General features: G+C 37.0%; 1 protein-coding gene across 5 annotated transcripts in view; it reads right to left on the bottom strand.

The window, feature by feature from the left end:
- Window positions 1-13,739, bottom strand: part of TBC1D12 (TBC1 domain family member 12) — a 101,590-nt gene that overhangs the window by 45,668 nt on the left and 42,183 nt on the right. Inside the window, exon 3 of one of the 5 annotated variants that reach the window (XM_032313917.1) lies at window positions 12,567-12,603. The exons of the other annotated variants lie outside the window; for them this stretch is intronic. The gene's annotated coding sequence lies outside the window, so the exon portion shown is untranslated. The remainder of the gene's footprint in view (window positions 1-12,566; window positions 12,604-13,739) is intronic. 5 annotated transcript variants of the gene reach the window in all.

Below are 13,739 nucleotides of genomic sequence, written 5' to 3'. Positions count from 1 at the left end.
TTAAAAAGAAAACCACAGGCCCAAAATGGAGTCACTTAGACCACACAAAGGCTTGATACCTAATCTAACTTCGGCTTCAACCTGCCCCAGAAATGCGATCTTATTAATCAGTCAGTCAGGAATTTTCTGCTCAGCACCAACGAGGTAATCTGTCATGTGGGCCCTCTCCACCCTCCCCCCTCTCTCCACAAAGGCAGACGAAGTAGTATGCATCATAAGACACCTTTAAAGGGTCTTCCCTAAAAAAGGGCAACTTTGCCTGAAACCATCCCTTCTTTTCTTTTGCTAGTAATTTCTTGACCCACCTTCCTTCCTATAAAAAACTTCCATTTTGTATAGCACCTCAGAGCTTCCCTCTGCTTGCTGAATGGGGTACTACGCAATTCATAAATCTCTAAAAAAGCCAATTAGATCTTCACATTCACTTGGATGAATTTTGTTTTCAAATAATGTCTACATATCTGTCTGAGGCCAGATTTTCTTCACAGATGTACACCAAAACAACATATAGCAAGAAGCTGAAAGTAGAAGTAGAGATATAATCTAGCCTTCTTTTATTAAGCCAGACTTCAAAGAGATAAAAAGTAAAACAATGCCACTCTTTCTACCAGTTTTTTAAAAATACTTTTTAAAATAGTAACGTAAATGTTATTTATGTTAACATGCAATGACTTGACTACCATTATTTTAAAATGAATTAATAAACACCTCAATATTTCAGTTTTAACTCTGGGTATAGTAATCACTGATTATCACCTTAAGCAAAAAGTCTCTGAAGTCATTAATAACTACAAATCCAAGAGTTGTGAAACTAAAACACTTGAGAACTGTTGGTCAAGTCAACCACTGAAAAACTAAAACAAAGGTATACCTAATAGGCTAATAATGGAAATAAAATGGAGTGCTAAAAATACTCACTTATTCCAAAAGAAGGCAGGAAAAGAGAAAAAAAAGAAACAAAGACCAGATGGGACAATTTGAAAAGAAATAGCAAGATGGTAAATTTAAAACAAGTCACATCAATAATGACATTAAATGACACTCATTTATAAAAAGCTCATCATATCAGATGGCATACAGAAGATTCAAATATATGTTATGTAAGAAACCCACTTTAGGGCGCCTGGGTGGCTCAGTGGGTTAAGCCGCTGCCTTCGGCTCAGGTCATGATCTCAGGGTCCTGGGATCGAGTCCCGCATCGGGCTCTCTGCTCAGCAGGGAGCCTGCTTCCCTCTGTCTCTCTCTCTGCCTGCCTCTCCATCTACTTCTGATCTCTGTCAAATAAATAAATAAAATCTTTAAAAAAAAAAAAAAGAAACCCACTTTAAATATAAAGATGAATAAAAAGGAAAAGAATAGAAAAACAAATTATCATGCAACCAGTAACTGAAAGCAAGGTACAGTGGCTAAATTTAAGTCAGACAATAACTTCATAGGCTGATTCACCAAGAAGACAAAAAAACAAGCTTCAAAACACATGTAGGAAAAGGAAAAACACCCAAGTAGATTGTGGTGCAGATTTCATTATTCCTCTTTTAGTAATTCATAGAATAAACAGGAAATCAGCAAAATTATACAGGACTCGAACAACACTATCTTCTAACAAGACCTAATTGATGTTTATATAACTCTTCCTCAACATCTATAGAATGCACAATCTTTTCAAGTGCACAAGGAATATTCACTAAGACAAGCTATGTCTGACACAGAAAATAAATCTCAAATTGAAAAAGACTGAAATTGTATAATGTATATTATATGACCGTATAATTATATTATATTATATTATATATAATTATATATGACCATATATGACCGTAACAAAATTAAATTGGAAATTATTTACAGAAACTTATCTGGCAAATTCTGAAGTATTTGAAAGTTAAAATGACACACTTCCAAATAAATATTAGTAAAAGAAATAACAAAGAAAAAAAAAAAATTTGAAATGGAGCAAAAAAGGAAAACACTGAAACTTGTGGAATACAACTAAAGCATGGTTAGAGGGAACCTTAATATACTTATATTAAAAGGATGAAAGGCCTAAAATCAGTGATCCACCTTAAAAAAAAGCCTAGAAAAAAAGCAAAAACAAACTCAAAGTAAGAGGAAATAAGTAAACAATAAAAAGCAAAAATAAAATAGGAAACAGAGAGGAGGTAAAAATCAGTGAAACCAAAGGTATGTTTTTAAAAAAATCTGTACAATTCATAAACTTCTGGTAAAACTGGTCAAGAAAGAGGACACAAATTACTAAAATCAGAAATGTAAGAGAGATGACCTCTATCCATATCACATATCCAACAGACATAAAAGGATAATAAAAGAATATTAAGAACAATTTATTCCAATAAATCCAACAACAGAAAGAAATATAAAAAACTCCTGAAAAGAATGCTACCAAAATGGACTCAAAAAGAAACAGAAAACTTCATGGCCCTATCTCAATTAAAATAATAAATTTATATTTAACAATTTACTCAAAAACAACAAACCTTCATGTTTGGTTTATGTCAGTACTTCTCAACTGGGGTCAGCTCTGGCCCCCAGGGAACATCTAGCACTATCTAGAAACATTTCTGGTTGCCACAACTCCGGGTAGGGGTGGAGTGTGGCTACTGGTATCTAATTGGTAGGGATGCGGATAAATATGCTACATTGCAGAGGAAAGTCTCCTGCAACAATAATTACAAGACCTAAAATGTCAATAGCATTGAGGTTGAGAAATTTTGTCTCTGATAACACTAACAAGTTCTACCAAACATTTAAGGAAGAAATAATATTAATTCTACACAAATTCTTTCAGAATAGAGGGGGAAGAAATCATTCTCAACGCATTCAATGATGTCAGCATTATCAATACCAAAATCAGATCAAGATATTAAAAGGAAATTACAGGGGACGCCTGGGTGGCTCAGTGGGTTGGGCCGCTGCCTTAGGCTCGGGTCATGATCCCAGGGTCCTGGGATCAAGTTCTGCATCGGACTCCTTGCTCGGCAGGGAGCCTGCTTCTCTCGCTGCCTCTGCCTGCCTCTCTGCCTGCTTGTGTATACTCTCTCAGTCTATCTCTGGCAACAAATTAAAAAAATCTTAAAAAAAAAACATAAAAAATAAAAGGAAATTACAGACCAGTATCTTGAATGAAAATTCTTGATTTTATTTATTTATTTGACATACAGAGATCACAAGTAGGCAGAGAGGCAGGCAGGGTGGGGGGGGGCAAGCAGGCTCCCTGCTGAGCAGAGAGCCCAATGCGGAACTCGATCCCAGGACCCTGAGATCATGACCTGAGCCGAAAGCAGAGGCTTTAAACCACTGAGCCACCTAGGTGCCCCTTGAATGAAAATTTTTAACAAAATATTAGCAAACTGACTTCTTGTTTATGGTCTAACACAGAAGAAACTTAGAAATTACCATTCCATCCTAAAAAAGTCAAATAAACTAAAAAAAATTAGTAACTTCTCTTGGAGCTATCAGAGAAGTAAAGTCACAGGGTGAACTGTGCCTCCCAAAATGGAGACAGATAGGTGGATATAAAGAAACATAGCAGAAAGCTGTGGGCACAAACCTCTGCGGGAATAAATGCTAGGGTAGGAAAACATGAACTATAATTCTATTATTGAAAAATTACTGGAGGTACAATGTGGACAGGTCTAAGAGCTAAAACTACAGGAGGACCCAGTCCCACATACTTCTGTTGAGTTTTACCTCCAGTAATTCTACCAGGTCTAGAATGAATATTAGAGAAAAATCCCCTCATGCTTCTAGTGCTAGGAGGAGAAAAGAACTTTTTTTTTTTTAATTTAAATTCAATTAACATAGGGTGTATTATTAGTTTCAGAGATAGAGTTCAATGATTCATCAGTCTTATGTAATACCCAGGGCTTATGACATCACGTGTCCTCCTTAATGTCCATCAGTTACCCTACCTCTCCCCCAGCAACCCTGTTTGTTTCTAAAGTTAAGAGTCTCTTATGGTTTGTCTCCCTCTCTGATTTCATGTCTTAATTTTCCTTCCCTTCCCGATGATCCTCGGTTTTGTTTCTTAAATTCCACATATGAGTAAAATCATTATAATTGTCTTTCTGTTTGCCTTATTTTCCTTAGAGTAATACCTTCTAGTTCCCCCCACATCCTTGTAAATGGCACAATTTCAATTTTTTTGATGGTTGAGTAGTATTCCATTGTATATATAGACCACTTCTTTATCCATTCACTGTCAATGGACTCTGGGCTCTTTCACAGTTTGGCTATTGTGGACATTGCTGCTATGAACACTGGGGTGCAGGTGCCCCTTTGGATCACTACCTTTGTATCTTTGGGGTAAATCCCCAGTAGTGCAATTGCTGGATCATAAGGTAATAGTTCTATTTTCAACTTTTTTTTTTTTAAGATTTTATTTATTTATTTGACAGGCAGAGATCACAAGTAGGCACAGAGGCACGCAGAGAGAGAGGAAGAAGCAGTCTCCCTGCTGAGCAGAGCGCCCGATGTGGGGCTCGATCCCAGGACCCTGGGACCATGACCTGAGCCGAAGGCAGCGGCTTTAACCTACTGAGCCACCCAGGCGCCCCTATTTTCAACTTTTTGAGGAACCTCTATACTGTTTTCCAGAGTGGCTGCACCAGCCTGCATTCCCCCAATGGTGTACGAGGGTTCCCCTTTCTCCACAGTCTTGCCAATGCATCATTTCCTGACTTGTTAATTTTAGCCATTCTGACTGGTGTGAGGTAGTATTTCAATGTGGTTTTGGTCTGTATTTCCCTGATGCGCAGTGATGCTGAGCATTTTTCATGTGTCTACTGGCCATCTGGGTGTCTTCTTTGGAGAAATGCCTGTTTATGTCTTCTGCCCATTTTTTGAATGGATTATTTGGGTGTTGAGTTTGGTAAGTTCTTTATAGGATTTGGATCCTAGCCAAAGACATTGGGGATTGTATGTGTTGTGGTGAGTGCTGTGTACTGTGTAAGCCTGATGAATCACAGACCTGTATCCTTGAAACAAATAAACTGTTTAAAAAAACCAACTTATCCTAAAGACTTTGTGGTACTGACAAAAGACAAATGTATCCTAAAGAAATTATCAGAGATATCATGGGATACACATACATACCACACACACAATTTTTTTATAATAAAAAAAAATATGTACCTAATATCATATCTGATGGTAAGTAACTCAAAGTTTTGTTGCTAAGATCAAGAACAGCACAAGGATGTTCCCTCCCACCACTATTGATGTCAACATTACACAGGAAGTCCTAGCTCATGCAATGAGACAAGAAAAGTAAATAAAAGGTATACTATTCGGGAAGGAACAATTAAAAATTGTCTTTGTTTGCAGATGCCAAGATTATCACTGTAGAAAATCTGAAAGAACAGACAAACTTCTGGAACTAATTAGAGACTATAGCAAGGTTGCAGGATACAAGGACAAATGGAATGTGAAATTAATTAATTAATTTATTTATTTTAAAAAGATTTTTATTTATTTATTTCAAAGACAAGAGATCACAAGTAGGCAGAGAGGCAGGAAGAAAGAGAGGGGGAAGCAGACTCCCGCTGAGCAGAGAGCCAGATGATGAGTGGCTCCATCCCAGGACCGGGGATCACAACCCTGAGCCAAAGGCAGAGGCTTTAATCCACTGAGCCATCCAGGCGCCCCTGGAATGTAAAATTTAAAACACACTTACATATTAGCACCCAAAGGAAGGAAATACTTAGGTATAAACCTAACAAGATATGTACAAGATCTACATGAGGAAAACTACAAAACCCTGATGAAAGATATAAAAAAAACCTAAATAAATGGGGAGTTACACCATGTATATAACAAGGAAGAGTCAGTATTGTTAAGATGTCAGTTCTTTCCAAATGTATGGATTCAAGACAATCCCAATCAAAATCCTGGCAAGTTATTTTGCGGATGTTAAGAAAGTGACTCTAAGTTTATATGTAGCGGAAAAAATTCCAGAATAACAAACTCAATATTGAAAGAGAAAAATTAAGTTGGAAGACTGCTACTACCTATCTTCAAGACTTACTATAAAACTACAACAATCAAGATAGTGTGGTACTGACAAAAGACAAATGTATCAATGGGACAGAACACACAGTTTAGAAATAGATCCATATAAATACAGTCAACTGATTTTCCACAAAGGAGCAAAGGAAACAGGATCAAACGAAGATAGTCTTGTCAACAAATGGTGAATAACTGGACATCCACTTGCAAAAAAATCATGAACATAGACTTTACACCATTCACAAAATTAATTCAACAGACATAAATGTAAAAACAAAACAAAACAACCCAACTGTAAAATTCCTAGAAGACAGGAGAAAACCTAAATAACCATGGTCATGGTAATGATTTTATTTTGCTGTAATACCAAAACAAGCCATGAAAGAAATAATTCAGAAGCAGAACTTTATTTAAATGAAAAACTTCTGCTCTGTGAGAGATACTGTAAGAAAATGAGAAGACAAGTCACAAACTGGCCGGAAATACTTGCAGAAGATACATCTGATAAAAAACTGTCAGAAAAAAAAAATAAAAACCTCGTAAAAGTCTACTGAGTTCTGTTCTTATTGTTATGTATATAATTTGCTTATTTTTAGAGAAAGAGTGAGAGCATGAACGAGCAAGTGGTGGAGGGCGGGGGCAGATGGAGACGGAGAGAATCTCCAGCAGTCTCCCTCCCTACTTAGCACAGAGCCTGATAGAAGACTCAATTTCACGACTTGAGATCATGACTTGAGCCAAAATCAAGAGTTGGACACTTAATTGACTGAGCCACCCAGGTGCCCTGTTCTTACAGTTTTGAAATGAACAACCCAAGAGACATCTCACTAAAGAAGATATACAGACAACAAGTAAACATAACATGTTCCACCTCATATGTTAATAGGGAACTGCAAGTTAAAACAACAGTAAGATATTATTATGTACCTATTAGAATGCTCAAAATCTGAAACACTGACAGTAACAAATGCTGATGAGGATGTGGAGCAATAGGAGCTCTCATTCACTGCTGATGGGAATGCAAAATGGTATACAAAGTTTGGAAGATAATGTGATGTTTATTATAAAACTAAACATGCCCTTACCGTATGATCCAACAATCAGAATCTTTGGCATTTACCCAAATGAAATGGAAATTTATATCCATTAAAAAAAAAAAAACCTGCCTGTGGATGTTTATAGTAGCTTTACTCATTAATGAATAAAGTAAAATTATTCCATATGATCTATGTCATTACACATTTGTCCAAACTCTAAGAATATACAACCCCAAGAGTACACCCTAATATAAACTATGGACTTAGGGTAATTATGATGTCTCAGTGTAGATTCATGGATTGTAACAAATGTATCATATGGTGGTACAGAATGTCAGTGGGGGAGGTTGTATGTGGGGGTGGGGACAGGAGGTATATAGAAACTCTCTGTACTTTCTGCTCAATTTTGCTATGAATCCAAAACTATTCTAAAAAAGTTTATCAATTAAGAAAATATATATGCAAACCAAATCCAGCAACATACAAAATGGATAATAACTTTGACTAACTGGAGTTTATCCCAGGAATGAAAAGATGATTTAACAATCAAAAAATGTTTTCAAGATGGAGCGCCTGGGTGGCTCAGTGGTTAAGCCGCTGCCTTCGGCTCAGGTCATGATCTCCGAGTCCTGGGATCGAGCCCCGCATCTGGCTCTCTGCTCAGCAGGGAGCCTGCTTCCTCCTCTCTCTCTGCCTGCCTCTCTGCCTGCTTGTGATCTCTCTCTCTGTCAAATAAATAAATAAAATCTTAAAAAAAAAAAAAAATGTTTTCAAGTTAATAAAAAAATGGCCAAAACAGATTGCATCTGACCTTTGCATCATTTTAATGGATGAAAAAACTAGACAGTTAGCACCATCAGGTACCCGAGAAATACAAATTAAAATCTCTAAAGGATGATATAATCTTAGCCTTCAAATTGTTTTCTAGATATGGATATTCCAAATATTTTATCTAGTACCCCAGCAAAGGCATGCACAGAGATAAAACAGCATCTAACAAAAACTAGTAGAGGGGCACCTCGGTCGCTCAGTCAGATAGGCATCCAACCCAACTCTTGATTTTGGTCCAGGCCACGATCTTGGGGTCATCAGATCAAGTCTCACGTGGGACTCTACACTCACCAGGGAATCTGCTTGATATTCTCTCTCCCTTTGCCTCTGCCTCTATTTCTGCTTGCACGGTCTCTCTCTCTCTCTCTCTCTCTCAAATAAATAAATAAATAAATAAATCTTTTTAAAAACTAGCAAAAATTATTTTCAATATAAACAGACCTATAGAATTTGCAGACACGGGGTGCCTGGGTGGTTCAGTGGGTTAAAGCCTCTGCCTTCAGCTCGAGTCATGATCCCAGGGTCCTGGGATTGAGCCTCCTGTCAGGCTCTCTGCTCCGCGGGGAGGCTGCTTTCTCCTCTCTCTCTCTGCCTGCCTCTCTGCCTACTTGTGATCTCTGTCTGTCAAGTAAATAAATAAAATCTCAAAAAAAAAAAAAAAAAGAATTTGCAGACAGTGGAGTTATCAGACAGGGCCTTGAAACAACTATACTTACTATGTTAAGGGAAAAAAAGGCCAAGCTTGAAATTTCAGCAGGGAATTGTAAACTGTAAAAAGTGATAAAGCAGATTTGAAAAAGAACCAGCTAGAAACATAGGAATTGAAAAACACATATCTGATAATAGGAACTCAATGTCTGGGGCTGTATTTTTAACATATTCTGTAGGATTAGTAATCCACTATATTTAGAAACCAGAATCGTGGGCTATTACAATAAGTCTAAATGTCCTTGTTTGCCAACCCACATTTTTAGCTTCTATAATGCCTCTAGAATTTGATGTCTCATTTCTTTATTTTTATTATTATTTTTTATTTTTTTTAATGTTTTATTTATTTATTTGACAGTCAGAGATCACAAGTAGGCAGAGAGGCAGGCAGAGAGAGGAGGAAGCAGGCTCCCCTCTGAGCAGAGAGCCCGATGTGGGGCTCGATCCCAGGACCCTGAGATCATGACCCGAGCCGAAGGCAGCGGCTTAACCCACTGAGCCACCCAGGTGCCCCTGATGTCTCATTTCTAACATATGAATTTGATGTCTCAGTACCTTATTTAAAAGTATTCTGGGGGACGCCTGGGTGGCTCAGTTGATTAGTGTCTGCCTTTGGCTCAGGTCATGATCCCAGAGTCCTGGAATCAAGTCCTGCACTGGGCTCCTTGCTCAGCAGGGAGCCTGCTTCTCCTTCTGCTACTTCCCCTGTGTGTTCTCTCCCTCTCTCTAGCAAACAAATAAAATAAAACAATTTTTATTTTAAAAATAAAAATAAAATAAGACTTTTTTTAAAAAAAAGGTATTTTGCATAAAACCCAACCCTCTAATCTTGTGACTAATGACCTTTCACCATCTATCCTATATCACTGATATACTGGCCTACTAATTAAACAAGGCTTGTACATTCCTGCTTGCTCATTCAATTTCCTCTTTCTGGAATGGCTTCCCCCATCTCTACCTCATAAACTCCTACCAGTTAGTATACATTAGAACACAACTCGTATGTCATCCCTGAACAGAATTAACTATTCTTTCATATGTACTCTTCATACTTTGGTCACAACTCTACTACAGCACTCAGAATCATTAAGATTATATATGAAGCTATGCCTCCCCTCAGTTATACTGGAATAATTCAAAGGCTAGGACTCCTATTGATTTATAGTCTAAGAACCTGAACCATACCTATTATATATTACAGTCAATGTATGCTGAATTATGCATTCATTGAAATAAAAGCTAGAGAAGAATCTAGAATCACTTCAAGATTTTTGTCCTTAAGGGCACCTGGGTGGCTCAGAGGGTTAAACCTCTGCATTCAGTTCAGGTCATGGTCTCGGGGTCCTGGGATTGAGCCCCACATCCCCACATTGGGCTCTCTGCTCAGCAGGGAGCTTGCTTCCCCTCTCTCTCTGCCTGCCTCTCTGCGTTAAATAAATAAAAATCTTAAAAATAAAAGATTTTTGTCCTTTAATTTCTGCTAGAGAAAAAGCTTAGAGTTTGTTAACATGAGGTCCCATGGTAAACTAGGAGCAGAATGGTATTCTGCCACACTCTGACGCTTTGGGCTCTGTAACTAAAGGTACCTACCAGAAAAAAGGTGACTAGGAGGGAAATGTGAGAAAAGATTTCTATAGGTTCAAAGGCAGGGTGGCCAGAGACTTTGAATAGCTTCTTAAAGAAGTAAAATACTAGAACTGGTAAGAGGAAAGAATAAAATAGGAACTTCTCTTCCAAAGACAACATGAAAACCAAAACAGTCTGACACATAAACTGATTTGGAGTTCTAGTAGATAGTGAGAATACCCCTTCTAAAGGAGTTAATGTTAAACCTGCACCAATCATATTCTATATGCTGTGAATAGTTTACAGACAGCCAGAATAATGTGTTGGAAATGGAAGTTAACTCCCCATGTGGACCTACCACCTCAAGACCATGCTTGCCCAAGATAAAGGGCTCTCTTGACACGACTTGATCCAAGAGCCAGGGATACCATCAGGCTTGGAGTAGAGAGGATAAAGGCAATTATGATGCCTTTACTGATTCTAAATTTTATCCCAGAATCTGTGAAGTAGGCCAAATAAAATCCATTTCATAACTCAACCTTAATGAAACCTTGGGGCAAAACATTTAATCGCCCTTTGGCAAACAGGAAAGCCATAGTAAACTTCATTTTGGTAAAGTTATTAGCACAATTTTGTTTGTTCAGTCTAATCTGATGCCTAACATAATATACAAGTCTGACATAAAGACAGAATGAATACAACTTTTTTTTAATCTTTTTTTTTAAGATTTTATTTATTTATTTGACAGAGAAAGATCACAAGTAGGCAGAGAGGCAGACAGAGAGAGGGGAAGGGAAACAGTCTCCCTGCTGAGCAGAGAGCCCGATGTGGGACTCAATCCCAGGACCCTGAGATCATGACCTGAGCTGAAGGCAGCGGCTTAACCCACTGAGCCACCCAGGTGAACCCAAAATGAATACAACTTTTAATAAAACTCTGACATAAACTGTATTTACAGAATCAAATAACAGGTAGCAGCCCTTTTCCAAGTCTCCGTCTCTGATGATAGCAAAAAACTTTCCTCCAAATCCCACCCAGTTCAATTTCTGAGCACTTACTGCTTTTATTCTTTTAGTTTTCTTTAGCCAAAGTAAGTTTTTTCTTAAGGCTTATACTTTTCTCCTCTCCAAGAAGAGGCTGGCTGAGCTATTATGAATTCCTCTCTCAACCTTCAGACCATATATATTAACTTTTATGAAATCAATTTATTCATACATGGGAAAGACAATAATTTATCATTAACTATAAAATAAAGAACACAGGGCGCCTGGGTGGCTCAGTGGGTTAAGCCGCCGCCTTCGGCTCAGGTCATGATCTCAGGGTCCTGGGATCGAGTCCCGCATCGGGCTCTCGGCTCGGCAGAGAGCCTGCTTCCTCCTCTCTCTCTCTCTGCCTGCCTCTATGCCTACTTGTGATCTCTCTCTGTCAAATAAATAAATAAAAATCTTTTAAAATAAAATAAAATAAAATAAAATAAAATAAAATAAAGAACACACATAGAGCCAGAAAGGTAATTACTGACTTGCTTCTCAAGGTGACATTATACTAGGTAAACAAAGGTGAAAAAAACAAACACACAAGGGTGTTAACAATTTTAAGGATTTTTCAAAAATAAATTCTGACACAGTCCAGCCCCTCCACAATTTAACCACAAATAAGGAAACGGGTACTTTTTGTACTGCTCAAATTTTACACCAAAGGTATCTATACTTAAACATAATTAAAGCCAACAAATTGTTTTCAAATATTCTAATGCTGCACATACCAATCAAGTTATTAACCAGAATATTAAGCTCTAACACTTTCACAATGTTATAGATTTGAGTACTACTCACAAAGTACACATATTCTATCTAGTCCCTTTCATGTCATTGTTTCTGCAGTAAAACATTTCAAAGAAATGGCCTAACTGAGGAGAGTGACATATTCTTTTAGATTTTTAAGACATTTTCAAGCATTCAGATTAAGAAGTCAGGTAGTGTCTTAAAAGTTTTTTCCCTTACCTATGGAAAGTTATGTGAAAGTGTTTCAAACTCTCAACTGAAGGTTCACTCAGAAAAAGACATGAGTGAAGAAAAACTGGAAACGTCATCTAAGTACTATAATCTCATTTTCTTATTTTAAGATGTCAATATAAAAACAGTATCAAGCAAAAAAAAAGATCCGTCAGTTTGACATAAATAGGGTATATTCAATCTAGTATGCAATCATGTTAAAATTATACGTAACATGGCTCATTTGTAATCATTCTTACTTGCAGTCTGAAGGTCAGAAGACAATGTAGCTACATTCCAACTTTGGCCAATTAATTTCGAAAAACCAAAAACTTAGGTCAATCGAATTACAATGTAACTGAAATACTATTTACTATTAATAGATGCAACTTTTAACATGGCTCACCAACTGGTTCAAAAGGCCACAAGCAGGAATTTCACACCTGCAAGAGAACACATGTGATAATCCTCATAAAATAATATTATGAATATTCATGTGATTTGGAAAGTGACTCAAATTAAATGCCAAACGTGAGTTAGTTTGACTTTGCTATCACCCTAAAATGATTTTATGTTGCTTTATGTTAACATGAGAAGCACTTAAAGTGATCAGATCTTTAATAAAATTTACTATAATAAAATTTAAAAAATATTTAACCTACAAATATCTTTCACTTATGAACTTCATAGATCTCTGAAAAGCTATGGGTGCAAAACATGTAAAGATAAATAACGCAAAAAAATTATATATATAATATTCTGTTCTTGAAATGAGTCAAAATATATATATAATATCATATATGTACAAATATACACACATAATTATATGTGCTTCTACACAAAGAAATAAATTTTAAAAGGCCCAAAAATGTGAAAGTGAAATGAGACATACCTTCCTATAATGTTTTACATTTTATAGAGAATATAATCATGTGTTAATTGTGTAATTAATAATTAAGAAAGAAAAACATTTAAAAATAAAACCTTACTTTTCTATATAGTTACTTTATAATCTTATAGATGTCTTTTCACTAAAAAGAAAATTCTGGCCCAATAATATATTCATACTTAAGAATATATCAACTCCTTTCTAAATATTTGCTTTCTGCTTTAAAAAATTATCTTATGAGGGGTGCCTGGGTGGCTCAGTGGGTTCAAACCTCAGCCTTCGGTTCTGGTCATGGTCTCAGGGTCCTGGGATGGAGCCCCGATCGGGCACTCTGCTCGGCAGGGAGCCTGCTTCCCCCTCTCTCTCTGCCTGCCTCTCTGCCTACTTGTGATCTCTCTCTGTCAAATAAATAAATAAAACTTTTTTAAAAAATTATCTTAGGAAATACTCCTCTTCCTCTATAATCTCTCAATAAATCTATTTTGCCACTCAAAAAGCAAGTAAGGAAACCTTAGAAAGCCCAGCAGAATGTACTTTCCTTCTGTATTTTTAGCACTACCTCACTTTTTCAAGCACTTTTACACTGGAATTACTAGATCCCTTCATTTTCTACAGGCTGAATAGCAGAAGGCCTTGCCCTAAAACATGAAAGATGTGCCCTGGGGTGCCTGGGTGGCTCAGTCGGTTAAG

Source organism: Mustela erminea, chromosome 14, assembly GCF_009829155.1.
Source record: "Mustela erminea isolate mMusErm1 chromosome 14, mMusErm1.Pri, whole genome shotgun sequence".
NCBI lineage: Eukaryota > Metazoa > Chordata > Mammalia > Carnivora > Mustelidae > Mustela > Mustela erminea.
The sequence above is the reverse complement of the archived record's forward strand: the minus strand, read 5'-3'. Positions and strand labels throughout refer to the sequence as shown.